Source organism: Akebia trifoliata, chromosome 9 (assembly GCF_017979445.1).
Source record: "Akebia trifoliata isolate Shusen 1 chromosome 9, ASM1797944v1, whole genome shotgun sequence".
Taxonomy (NCBI): Eukaryota; Viridiplantae; Streptophyta; class Magnoliopsida; order Ranunculales; family Lardizabalaceae; genus Akebia; species Akebia trifoliata.
The window spans coordinates 13,156,895-13,169,828 of NC_141383.1; positions in this window are offsets into that span (position 1 = coordinate 13,156,895).

The following is a 12,934-nucleotide window of genomic DNA, read 5'->3' on the forward strand; positions in this document are numbered from 1 at the left end:
GGGGTACCTTTGGAGTTGATATCTAATAATAGGTCGTACGTCAAAGCTTAGGTCATTACTCTATGTTCAAAGTTCAAGATCGGACACCATCCCCCTATCGTCCTCAGATTAATGGAGCATTTAAAGTAGCTAATAAGAGTCTTAAAATAGTCATCGTAAAAATGAGCTAATCGCACCGGGATTACAGAAACAGTACGGGGGTACAGAAACAGTCTTACCAGTTGAAAGGGAAATCCCATATCTCAAGGTCTTGATGGAAAGTCAATTGCTAGAAACAGACTAAGCTCGTCATTGGTTTGATTAAAGAAAAACAACTTAGATGTTTGTACCACGTGCAAACTTATCAGAGAAGAATCGCTCACACGTTGGATAAGAAGGTTAAAGTCCGCCACTTACAAGTCAAGGATTTAACCATCAGACTTTAAAGAAAATTAAGCACTCCTCTTTGATTATAGGAAGAAGTCTGAACCCAATTGGAGAGATTAATTCATTAAGGAAATACTGTCTGAAAAAGCTATCAGACTACAAGATCATGATGGAATTGAATTACCGGAACTAACCAACCTTGACCAAATCAAATTGTACTACATTTAAGGAGGCCATCTTTGGCCGAATCAATTTTTCCTACTATCCAATTCAACATATCCTTTCAAAGCCCTTTGCAGTCTTTTAAAGAAAAAAAATATTTTTCTTTTTTTGTCCGATTACCTAACTTAGGGGAGGGAAAAATTTGAACTACGCTTTGGTCTGATCCCAAAATTCTGGGGTATGTAGAAAACTTGAGAAGTTACTTCAGGCCCGACCACATCAAAATAGATAAAAAATAGATTCCCCCTCAAAGAAAAAATCAAAAAACAAAAAATTTAAAAGAAAAAAAAAATATTACTAGAATAGGGAAGAAAATTCGAAGAAAAAGAAAATAATGCCACACAAAGGGCATTTGGATTTTTGAGTCTCAAAATTCTTTTCTTTGCCCACCTAAGCTTACCAATGAAAGTCTTCCTAAGTACCATGCGAAAAGTCAAGGAAGGTAGCAAAACATGATCAAATAATAACTCCAGAAGTTCAAAATGACAGAAAAAGAAAATTGAGACTTGCTAGGTTGAAAATCCGAAAGGGCGGCTTAGGCAAAAGTTAAGGCAAGTTCGCAAGGTTGAAAATTCAGAAGGACGGCTTTGAAAACAATTAGAGCAAATAGAAAAGCCTGCTAGATTGAAAATCCGAAAAGGCAACTTAGGCAAAAATTAAGGCAAGCTTGCAAGGTTGAAAATCTGAAAGGACGGCCTTGGCAACAATTAGAGCAAAGAAAATAGAAAAAATTGTAAGCTTGCTAGATCGAAAACCTAAAAAAGTGATCTAGGCAAATGCTAAAGCATGCTTACTAGATTGAAAACTTGAAAAGGCAATCTAGGAAAAAGTTAGATCAACCAAAAAAATAAAAGAAAATATTCGTTGAGTTGAAAAGCTAAAAGGCGATCTGAGCAGAAACATCAGAAGTCCGAATGATCAAATTTCAATACCTAATTTGAACCAAATATAGACTCAATGGATTCAAGTATCTCGTTTATGATTGATCTGAAGATCTTCATGTCCCTAAGCGAACTGACGGGGAGAAAGAACAGATTCTATGATGAATTTCACAAAGAAATATTTTGTTCCAATTTCTTTGAGCCTGACTCAAAATCTTTAATGTAAAAAGTCAAAATTAAAAGTTAAACCTTTATTGTGCTTGCGGTAATCAAGGGTTTCAAACTTTCATGATAATGGTATTCCTTTTTTCTAAAAAATAATGTTTCCCCCTTATACTAGGGGCATTCATTTTTTAAACTATATTCAATTATCCTCAGTGTTATGTTCCCTATTAAATTAGGGGCATTTTGTTCTGAAGCCTAATCAATTTCAATCCTAAAGGATAAGGTTTACTTTGAATTAAAGGTTATCCTTTTGATAGCAATTTTGAAAACTTCTGAGGTTCAAAGAAAGTTAAAATGTTGACCTGACTTTCATAAAATTTAACTCTTTATTTTTTTAAAGGAAAAAAAATCAAATACGACGTTAATCCCTCATTTATTTTTCAGAAAATTAGTTCATTACTCTTTCACCCTAAGCAGGTAGAGTAGGACTCCCCAAAAAAATTAATGCATTATTCTTTCACCCTGAGCAGGTAGAGTAAGACTCCCAGAAAATTAGTTCATTACTCTTTCACCCTGAATAGGTAGAGTAGGACTCTAAAAAAAAAATTAGTTCAGTACTCTTTCACCCCGAGCAGGTAGAGTAGGACTCCTCAAAAAATTAGTTCATTACTCTTTCACCCTGAGCAGGTAGAGTAGGACTCCTAAAAAATTAATTCATTACTCTTTTACCCTGAGCAGGTAGAGTAGGGCTCCAAAAGAAAATTAGTTCATTACTCTTTCACTTTGAGCAGGTAGAGTAAAACTCCTAGAAAATTAGTTCATTACTCTTTCACCCTGAACAGGTAGACTAGGACTCCTAGAAAAATAAGTTCATTACTTTTTTATCCTGAGAAGGTAGAGTAGGACTCCTAAGAAAATAAGTTAATTACTTTTTCACCCAGGGCAGGTGGAGCAGGACATTCAACTTTTGCTCAGATTTTTCTCAAATCTTATTCAAAATTTTCTCAAGTTTTTCTTCGTTTAAACTCAATTTTTCCCAAGTTTTGCCTAGATTTCATGTTTTGCTCAGTCATCTTACTCAGTTTTTCATGAATGCGCAAAGTAGAGGTGTACTTTTTTCAAAATCATCATTACACTAGTGCACACACTTGCACATTTGTTCCATTAGTCAAGGAGAATTTTTCAAAACTCAAGGATCTGACATCGTTAGTGAGAGCTCACACTCGGATTATGCTCAGCCAGTTGCCAACGAGGACTTAATCAGATTATGCTCAGCCAGTTGCCACCGAGAACTTTTTCGGATTATACTCAGCTAGTTACTGCCGAGAGTTTTCTAGGATTTTTCTCAGATTTTACTCAAATAGTTCATTACTCTTTCACCCCGAGTAGGTAGAGTAGAATTCCTAGAAAAATAGTTCATTACTCTTTCACCCCGAGTATGTAGAGTAGAACTCTAGAAAATTAGTCTATTACTCTTTCACCCTGAGTAAGTAGAGTAGGACTCCCAGAAAAATAGTTCATTACTCTTTCACCCTGAGTATGTAGGGTAAGACTTCCCAGAAAAATAGTTCATTACTCTTTCACCCTGAGTATGTAGAGTAGAACTCCCAGAAAAATAGTTCATTACTCTTTCATCCCGAGTAGGTAGAGTAAGACTCCAAAAAAAAAACAATACTCTTTCACCTAGGGTATGTAGAGTAAGACATTCAACTTTTGCTCAAATTATGCTCAGTTTATGCTCAGATTTTGCTCAGTTATGCTCAGTTTATACTCAGATTATACTCAGATTATGCTCAGTTTATGCTCAGATTTTGCTTAAGACCATCTGAGATTTATCTCAGATTTCAAGTACACACACTTGCACATTTTTAGTCAGGGATAATTTTTTTTAAATTCAAGGATCTGACGTCATCAGTGAGAGCTCGCGCTCGAGGACCTGACAACTTTTTAGTTCGAGGAGCAAAGATCCAAACGCCTCAACGAATTACTAAATTTGGCTGTAAAATGAGCTATCACTAGCTTTGGCATTTAGATATCGCACTATCTACCAAAATAGATTTGCTATCTAGTTTGCTTCAACCCTCACCTGATTAATCAACTCGACAACCCGATTGCGACGGTTCCCAATGTTGGATGATTATTCCAATGCTCTATTTTGTTACTAGATATATTTTAGAAATTCGGATGAGGTATCTCAAACTAACAAAACTGTAGAAACCATGCTTCATTACGAAAATATAACCTCAAAAATATAGAAATCATCATTTTCAAACAAAAAGAAGTTTTACGATAAAAATCACTAAAAATGATCAAATTACCAAAATACCCCTAACATCAAAACATCTTTAGAAGCCCCCCTTATGCTTAGGAAAATCCTTTCGAACACATAAAATAACAAATTGAAATCAAATAAATTATTTCACTAATTTTCAACTAATTTGACAAAATTACGAAAATGCCCCTAATAAGGTTCACAATCGTTTTATGCAAAAAATTTGTAAATGACACAAAATCATAATCCCATTGAATTCCTTACGAAAAATCAATTTCAAAACATCCCAAAATAACGAAAAACAACTTGAAACACAAAAGTTCTCTTTAAGGGTAAAATGGTAATTTTTTAATTTTAAAATTTTTAAATTTTGAAATTAATAAATAAAACATTAACTAATATAAAGTGAAACCTTAATAAAATTAATTTAAAAATCTGAACAAGAAAATTAATCAATCAAGCCCTCAGGCAAAATTGTTGATGGTTGCCCACTTATTTAAGTGGAGTCCCCTGATGTTTATTAAAAGACCCCTCCATCTAGGGGCCTAAAGAATTAAAATATAATTAAGGGGGTTCTTCAAAAATCAAAAATATATTCTTTTATTGTACACAAGATTAAAAGAAAACCTAATTAAAAAGAAACCTAGTCAATCAAATAAGACTTAAGTCAAAATCCTAATTAAAACATTAACATAAAGAAACCTAGTCAATCAAATAAGACTTAAGTCAAAATCCTAATTAAACAACCTTATCTTATCTAAAAGGAGACCTAGTCAAACCCTAATTCTACTAAAAAAATCTATAAATAGGAGTCTCCACAACCCAATCTCGCAGGTCAAAATAAACCCTAGAAAAAGTAGGTCAAAATGTCTTCCTAGGTTTCTCAAAACCCTAATTTTGAAGTCCTAACTCCCTAATCTATCATCCAAATCCTACATTTTACTCAAAAAACACCTAGAAACCTTTGAAAAACATCTAGAAACCTCCAAAAGAAAATATAGAAAATACTCAGATCTAGATATCTCTACCATGAGATGAGAAATAAATCCAGTAACCGAAACAAAGTAAGGAATCTCATACGAGGAGTCTCTCTGCCAACTCTGAGGGAACAAATCATTGCGATCAGCTAGGTATACTTCTTATTTTTTTATTTATTGGTTTTAGGTCTTTTAGCAATGTAATCTTTTTTGATAAATAGCAGAGACCGACGTTTGCCGGACGGGGTAGGTGCCTAACACCTTCCAACCCTATAACATGATCCTCAAACCATAGTTTATTTTTATTCGTAGATTAGTTATTTTTATCTGTTTAGAGTCAATACTCGGTTCCTAGATCGTAATAACTAGGTGGCAACTCCCAAACCTCAAAAATAAAAAATGGATCCTCATACCCCATGGATCGAGGGCGCTTTCACTATCTTAGCCCGAGAACAGGGAGAGAAAATAACTGCGCTCTAAGCTGAGCTGGCTTCTTCTAGCCAATTTTTCCAAGAGGCTAAAGAGGAGATGGAGGCTAAGCTAACCCAATTTTCTAAGGCCAACCTAGCCTTGGAGGCCTTTAATCAGAAATTGATCGATCTTCAGGGTGTTTTTTAACTAGAACAGGCCAACTTCAAAAAGAGAGTGCAACGGAGATATGCAGAGCTCCAAGAGAATATGCAACAATAGGAGCTTGAACTGAGCTCTTTGAGAACAAATGTTGATTCAGCCAGGGCTGCTCAGGCTAAGGAGGACGAGGCTAAAACTAGGAAGTTTCTGGGGCAACTATAAGCTAAATATTCTCAGCTAGTAGAGGAGGCTTCTACAAAAGGCTACCACGAAGGTTTCAAGGCTGCTTGGCGTTAGTATGAAGAAAAAGAAGAATAAGGGGATGATGACGAAGACACGAACGATGCTCTTTTGGTGTCTCTTTTCAATAATATTCCCTAGACTGGATGCCTCGGGCGTATTCCTTCCTTCTAGCTGGATGAGAGAGGAAACCCCATTGCTATCCTATATTGGACTCTTAGTGATCTCCTGGAGGCTAGTGCTACCTTAGAATTGAATCCTATTTCAACCATGGATTCTCAGCCCAAGCCAGCAGTCCACCCCCTACTCTCCCTTTCAGTCTGCCATCCGTCCTTAGAGAAAATTAGAGTGAGGCCGCTGACCCTTCAAGTACTACTGTTGAAGCTGTTCCTCAGCTACTGTTTCTCAGACTCCCCCCTTAGCTCATCAGTCTTTCCCCATTGATTAATGACTTGTTCTTGGCTACTACGCTACCGCTCTTTGTACTATCCCAACTTTGGGATCTCTTCTTTGTATTTTTTCCCTTTACTATTACTGGAAAATTTTAGCATTTACACATTTGTTGTCACATTTGCAATTATTTCTTACCTTTTCTCGTACTACTTTTACGTTGCCCACATACACATTCAATATGTTTATTCATTCATGTTAGGAGAGGTTATTGGCAGAATTTTTTTGCTTCCCTACTGGGTAACCATTGTTACTCATCCTTTCCTTCTCCATTTTTTTAGTTTCAGATTCGGAGCTTGGCGAAGCAGGTGTAAAACATGAGTGAGGACTATCTGGAAGGTCAGAAAGACAACTAGAGTCTGTTACCTGGTGAGTATTGGAGTTATACCTCTAGTAGTGTTCGTTTATCCAGGTAGTCTTATGGATTTTGTCTAAGCGTTAGATTTTTGTTAGAACGAGGAATTTTGTATAATCTTGTATATTAATTCCTTTTTCCGCACTCTAATATATTGTCCATTATTAGATGTATATAGACTTTTGCTTGTGTTATATTTTGATGTATAAAAGCAGGAATGTATGTGTAGACACCCCATTTTTGCATTCGCCTAATTAATCAACTCGTCAACCCGATCGCAACGATTCCCAATGATGGATGTGTATTCCATTACTTTATTTTGTTACCAGATGTGTTTCAGAAATCCGGATGAGATATCTCAAACTGACAAAATCTTAGAAACCACGCTACGCTAGGAAAATACGACTCTAGAAACATAGAAATCATCATCTTGCAGACCCAAAAAGAAGCTTCACGATAAAAATCACTAAAAATGACAAAATTATGAAAATACCCCTAACATCAAAACGATCCTAGAGCCTACGTTACGCTTAGGAAAACTCTCTCAAACACATAAAACAACAAATCGAAATCAAATAAATCACTTCGTCAATTTTCACAAAATTTGACAAAATTACGAAAATACCTCTCATAAAGTTCACGACCATTTCGCACAAAAAATTTCATAAATGACACAAAATAATATTTCCATTAAATTTCTTACAAAAAAGTGATTCTAAAATATCCTAGAACATTAAAAACCGACTTAAAATGTGAAAAGTCCTCTCCGGGGGTAAAACGGTAATTTCATAATTTTCATAATTAAAATTTTCAAAATTAATAAATGAAACATTAAATAATTAAAGTGAAATATTAATGAAATTAATTTAAAATTTTGAATTAAAAAAATCGATCAATCGGACTTTCAAGTAAAATTGTTGAGGGTTCGTGAGATATTTCTTTAAGGACCCCTCCATTTGGGGGTCCAAAGAATTAAATATATAATAGAGGAGGGTTCTCCAAAAAAATTAAAGTCAATCAAGCAAGACTAAGGTCAAGGTATTAAAGTCAATCAAGTGAGACTAAAGTCAAAATTAAAGTCAATTAAGCAAGACTGAAGTCAAGATATTAAAAGTCAATCAATTAAGACTAAAGTCAAAATATTAAAATTCAATCAAATAAGACCAAAAGTCAAAATCATAATAGAGTTCTAATTAAAAAATAACTCTATCTAATAGAGTTCTAACTAAAAAATAATTCTACCCAAAACAATTCTAATTAAAACACAATTCTACCTAAAACAATTATAACTAAAACACAACTCTAATTAAAAGATCTCTAATTAAACACTAACTCTATCAAAATCAACCCCTAAAAAAATCTATAAATAGAGGTTCTCACACCCTATTTTCGTATCAAGTCATAAACCCTAAGAGAAGTAGGTCTAAAAGCCCCCCTAGCCTCCCATAAACCCTAGTTTTGGAGTCCCAACTCCTTACCTAACATCCCTCCTTCGATTTTTGCCTAAAGAACATCTAAAAGTCCTCCAAAAACACCCCAAAAACCCATAACAAACTTGAAGAATCCAGATCGAAAAAAGGAGATATCTTGCCTCGGAGATTAGAAATCAAATCCGGAGACAGAACGAAGCAAGGGAGTACGGTACAAGGAGTAATTTTTGTCGGATCTGAGGGAAGAAAGTCTTTGCTATCGGAAAGGTATAATTTTTTTTTATTTTTTTTATCATTATTATCTAGGTTTTTAGCAATGTAATTTATTTGGGAAGTTAGTAGAGATCGGGTTTGGCCGGGTGGGGTTGGTGCCTAACACCTTCCAATCCCGTAACATGATCCCCGAATTCAGTTTTTTCTGTTCTAGATTAGTTCTTTATCTATTTAGAGTCATTGATCGGTTCCTAGACCATAATAACTAGGTGGCGACTCCTAAACCTCAAGGGTCAAAAGCGGATCGAGGGCGCTTTCAGTGGCGACTCCACTGGGGACATTGAGGATCAGACTTGAAAATCCCCAAGTATGGGAGCATTGCTAAAGTGATCTAGTTTTTTTTTTCTTTTTTTAGTTGATTAGCTTATCTATTTAATTATTTATTCTTGTTTTTTTTTTAGTTTTTTTATCATCTCATTGTTCAATGTTTGATCATGTGTTTGGAACCTAAATATTCTGCCCTTGTATGTTCGTTTATTTTATTATTGTGGCTCAATCGAGGGGTATGTAAAATGATCCTAAATAATAAAAAAAATTAAGAAGTTTAAATTGAGGACGGAGTGATGATTAGTGAATTAAGTAGGTTTGGTCTTTTTTCATTTTTTTAAATATAGAGTTTTTTTGGTGGGAGATGTATTTTTCGATAATTTTTTTTATTCTTTTATTTCATTTTATTTTTATTGTTTTTTAATTTCCATTAACAATGATAATGGGCCGAGGGAGTTGATGTGTGAAATATAAAAGATAATCTCTTTAACACCCAAATTTCCTGTATTTTTGTTAAATTTTTTTTTAAAAAAGTGCTGCCTACAGCAACATGGGGCTGGTATACAAAAAAAATCATTTTTTTTAATAAATTTTTTTTTTTGCTTTTTTAGGTACTGTTCACATGAGCTATATGTTGGTGTGTAACAAGCAAAAATCGCCCTTTTATACTCACACATCATCTTCTCAAGATGATAGAATCAGCTGGGTTCAACGTTTTTAACAAAGAACGAGTTCATCTCTCTGATATATCGGCTGAAATCTCAGCCCAATCAATGTTAATTTTGATTAAAACTGATGTTTCCTTTGGATTCAAAGCATAGTTTTAAAAACCGACTCGATTTAAACGATTTTTCATTAGAATAAATCGATTTTTTTTTCTGTTTTGTCCTCCATGATCGCTGGTTCAAGCTTGATTAAAATCGTTGTTTTCTTCTGATTCAAAGTATAGTTTTTTCAAAAAAAGAAACAACTCGATTTAAAGGATTTTCATTAGAATAAATCGATTTTTTTTTGTTTTGTCCTCCATGATCGCTGGTTCAAGCCGTGGTAAATTCAGATTTTGCTGATTTCTAAACCATGTAAAATTTCAGAGATTCAAAGGAAAGCTGGTTGTAAATTGGAATGGGAAACAGCTCCTATTCATACCTTAAGTAAACTCGAAAATCGTTATGGTCCGTTCAGCCCTCATCTTCGGTACATATTGTGCATTCTTTAGCTTATTCGATTGGGTTTGAGAAATCCAATGGTCCTCTGAGTGAATTTATGATTGGTGTGTTGATTTGAAGCTTTTTTTTTTTGTTTTTTATTAAGGTTCTTCTTCCCTGATCTGTTATTGGATTTGTTCGATGCTTTTAGAACGGTTTTTGTTGTTTTGGATTTGTTTGGGATAAGGATAGATGGTCTTAATGTTGAAACTCAGAGAGGCCTTGATTTTGTCTCAGTTTTCTCCGGACCAGATCACGAACAACGAGTACGTTAAGCCAATTTGGAAAATTTAGTTCTGAATCTCTCATTGTGAAGAAGGTTCAATGGTGATGAACCAAAAATAACTGTAACCAATATGTGAGCGGTGACACATAATTCAGTTGGCTGAATATCCTATTCGTGTGACTCATATTGATTTAAGTTCCTATTATGAAGAACCTAACGATTTTGTTGAGCTGGTTAAACAAAAGTTTGGGTTTGCATTGGATGAGAAAATAAATAAATAAAAATTATAATGGCACACCAAATTTTGTTCATAATGTTGAAGCTTTGCTTTGATTCCAAAAATATAGTTGGTGTGGCAATAAAACATTTATTTGTTTATTTAGTTTTTTTAATAGTTTTTTTTAAATAAAAAAAGAGTTTTTTTTGTTTTGTTTTTTTTTAAAAAAGGAGTCTTTTATTGTTTGATAAAATAAAAATTAGTTTTGTTTTTCTAGATAAATTTTTTTTAAAAAAATGGGGGTATTTGATTTTAAAATCTTCATACTAGCGATCATTTATTCATCCTCGATCCAATGTGCTTTGAAATTTTGAATTATTTTGGACCATCCAAAATAACCCTTGATTGAAGCACATCAAGAAATATTTCAGATTAAATGTTTGCTTCTGCCATGGATGTGTGTTTTATTATGCTTAATCACATGATTAGAATGGTGTTGATCGTGATTAAATATTCATGTGATTGGAATAGTGCTTACATCGATTAAATATTCATATAATTCATGTTATAATGATTGGTTTGATTGGACCCATAGGCCCATTTGTTTGAAAAAGGCCCCGGGCACACCCCACCTTGTTTTGCACACACCACATGCACGTTTACTGTTTTACTCACTTACACATCTCATTTAGCCAACGTGGCACTAGTGCTTGGCCCGGTCTCTTCGGAGATGCGACGTCATTCATGAAAACTACAACTCCAGCCATGTACCTTAGGGTATATCAAATTGGGGCATCAATACCGTCTAATCAGGTGATTCTGAGAGATATATTGATGCACCCAGGTTGGAGCGACCTGAGCCTTTGACCTATTGTGAGCCATACAGTCACATGTCCCGATTGCCAACGTAGTACTAGTACGTGGTCGGTCCCCTCGTGGCATGCCAAACCATTTATGAAAGCTACGACTCTTGACTCATACCCGTAGGTATAAAAGATGATCTAAGTATATCAATTGCACTTATTGGTCAAAACCGGTGCCTAAGCGAGATCTTGCCCCGTTGTACCCTACTGTATGAGGGGGATAGACTACGTCTATTCTAGATAAGAGGTATTTAAGTGGGCCCTTGCTCAGCATTGTGCGCCACCTTTCAACTGGAGATCAAACTGGCTGTTTTTGGCTTCAGAGAAGTGAATTGAGGTTTTAGATTATCACCTATGCGGTATATCAAACCAAGTCACCACGTATCGAAAGGTATATAAGTGTGCTTGGGCAAGGGTGGCCAGATAAAAATGCATTGCACGTAGTAAGCCTAGAGTCTAGAAACTTTTCCTGTAGGTCATGACTCGAACTTATCATGGGTGTTCCCGGGTTGCTTATTGAATGGGGCCTTTTGATTGATGAATATATGTGAATGATGAGAATGATGAGATCAAAGTGTATGATTGTCCTCAAGGATCAAAATTTTCATTTTTGAAAATTAAAATGGGTGCACCGACCCAATAAAGAATCCATTCTTTTACAACAATGACCCAGTCCATCTCAATCCAACAATCATGATGGACCGGGCCATTTAAATCAAAAGGGAAATCAAATTTTCAAAGAAGAAAAGGAAAATATTTTTCAGAAAAGAATGTTTTTCAAAAGAAGTGTTCTCTAGAAAAATATTTTTCAAGAAAAAATATTTTCCAAAAAATGTTTTCCATAAGAACAAGATTTTCTGAAAGAAAAGTATTTTCTAAATAATAAGAAAGTTGATATTTTACATGGACCTTGGAAGAGTACTAAAATACCCTTTTGTATCGAACCAGGATGCTAGTCGCAGGCGATGACCCAATCGATCAGTTAGTCAAAACAACCGTCATAGGAATGCACCCTGTAGAGAAGATCAATTTTGGGAGGTTCATGTTAAGGAGTGCTCTCTACTTCCATGAGTTTGAGATAGACTGGAATCTCTTATATGCTATGGCTAAGCGGTGGAACCCTTATCTTCACATATTCCATATGGGGTATATGCATTTGTGCCCCACTCACGAGGATTATTGTGGCATCATGAGGATATCCACTTCAGGACCTCTAGTCAGGCCCTCATTGAAGATCGAATATTCTAGTGACCTCGCCACAGGACTGAACATTCCCAAAGAAGAAGCCAAGGCCTTAGTCCATGACGGGAGATTAAACTTAGTCCTTTTATTGGGCCCGTATCGCTCCCGCAGTCATCCTATCAATGTAAAACCCGAAGCCTGGCGAGCCACTAGAGATTATCGATTGTGCTTCGGAATCCTAGCCCAATACATACTGACCTCCAATAGTGATGGCCAAACTATCCCTGAGTCCTTCATAGATATAGCCTTTCAACTCTCAAGGAAAGTCAATCCCGTACCTCTCATCCTAGCTGAAACTTTCTCAGGTTTATATGCCATAAAAAATAGTGAGCGGGAAAGCTTCAAAGGAAGCCCCTACTTACTCTATATGTGGCTTTGTGACCGTCTCAAAATCGTAGAGGTTCCCTCAAACCTCGAATATGGGCCAGAACACTTTTCCAAGAGAAACCTGTTAGTGCGTCACAACTCAGTCAAAGCATGGAGCAAATGGTTAGACTCTCGTCTTGCCTGTCATATCGATTTTAGGTGCCCTTGGTGGATGACTAATCCCCCTGTTCTAGGAACCAAAATATGCTACTATGTCTGTCTGATTGGTTTAGAAGAAACATCTTTTTACCATCCTAATCTGATCCCAGAACAGTACGATGTACCTACAGAGTTATCCTTACCTTAGCACAAAGCTTTCTTTTTCCCCGAGCCTTTGACTGAAAAGT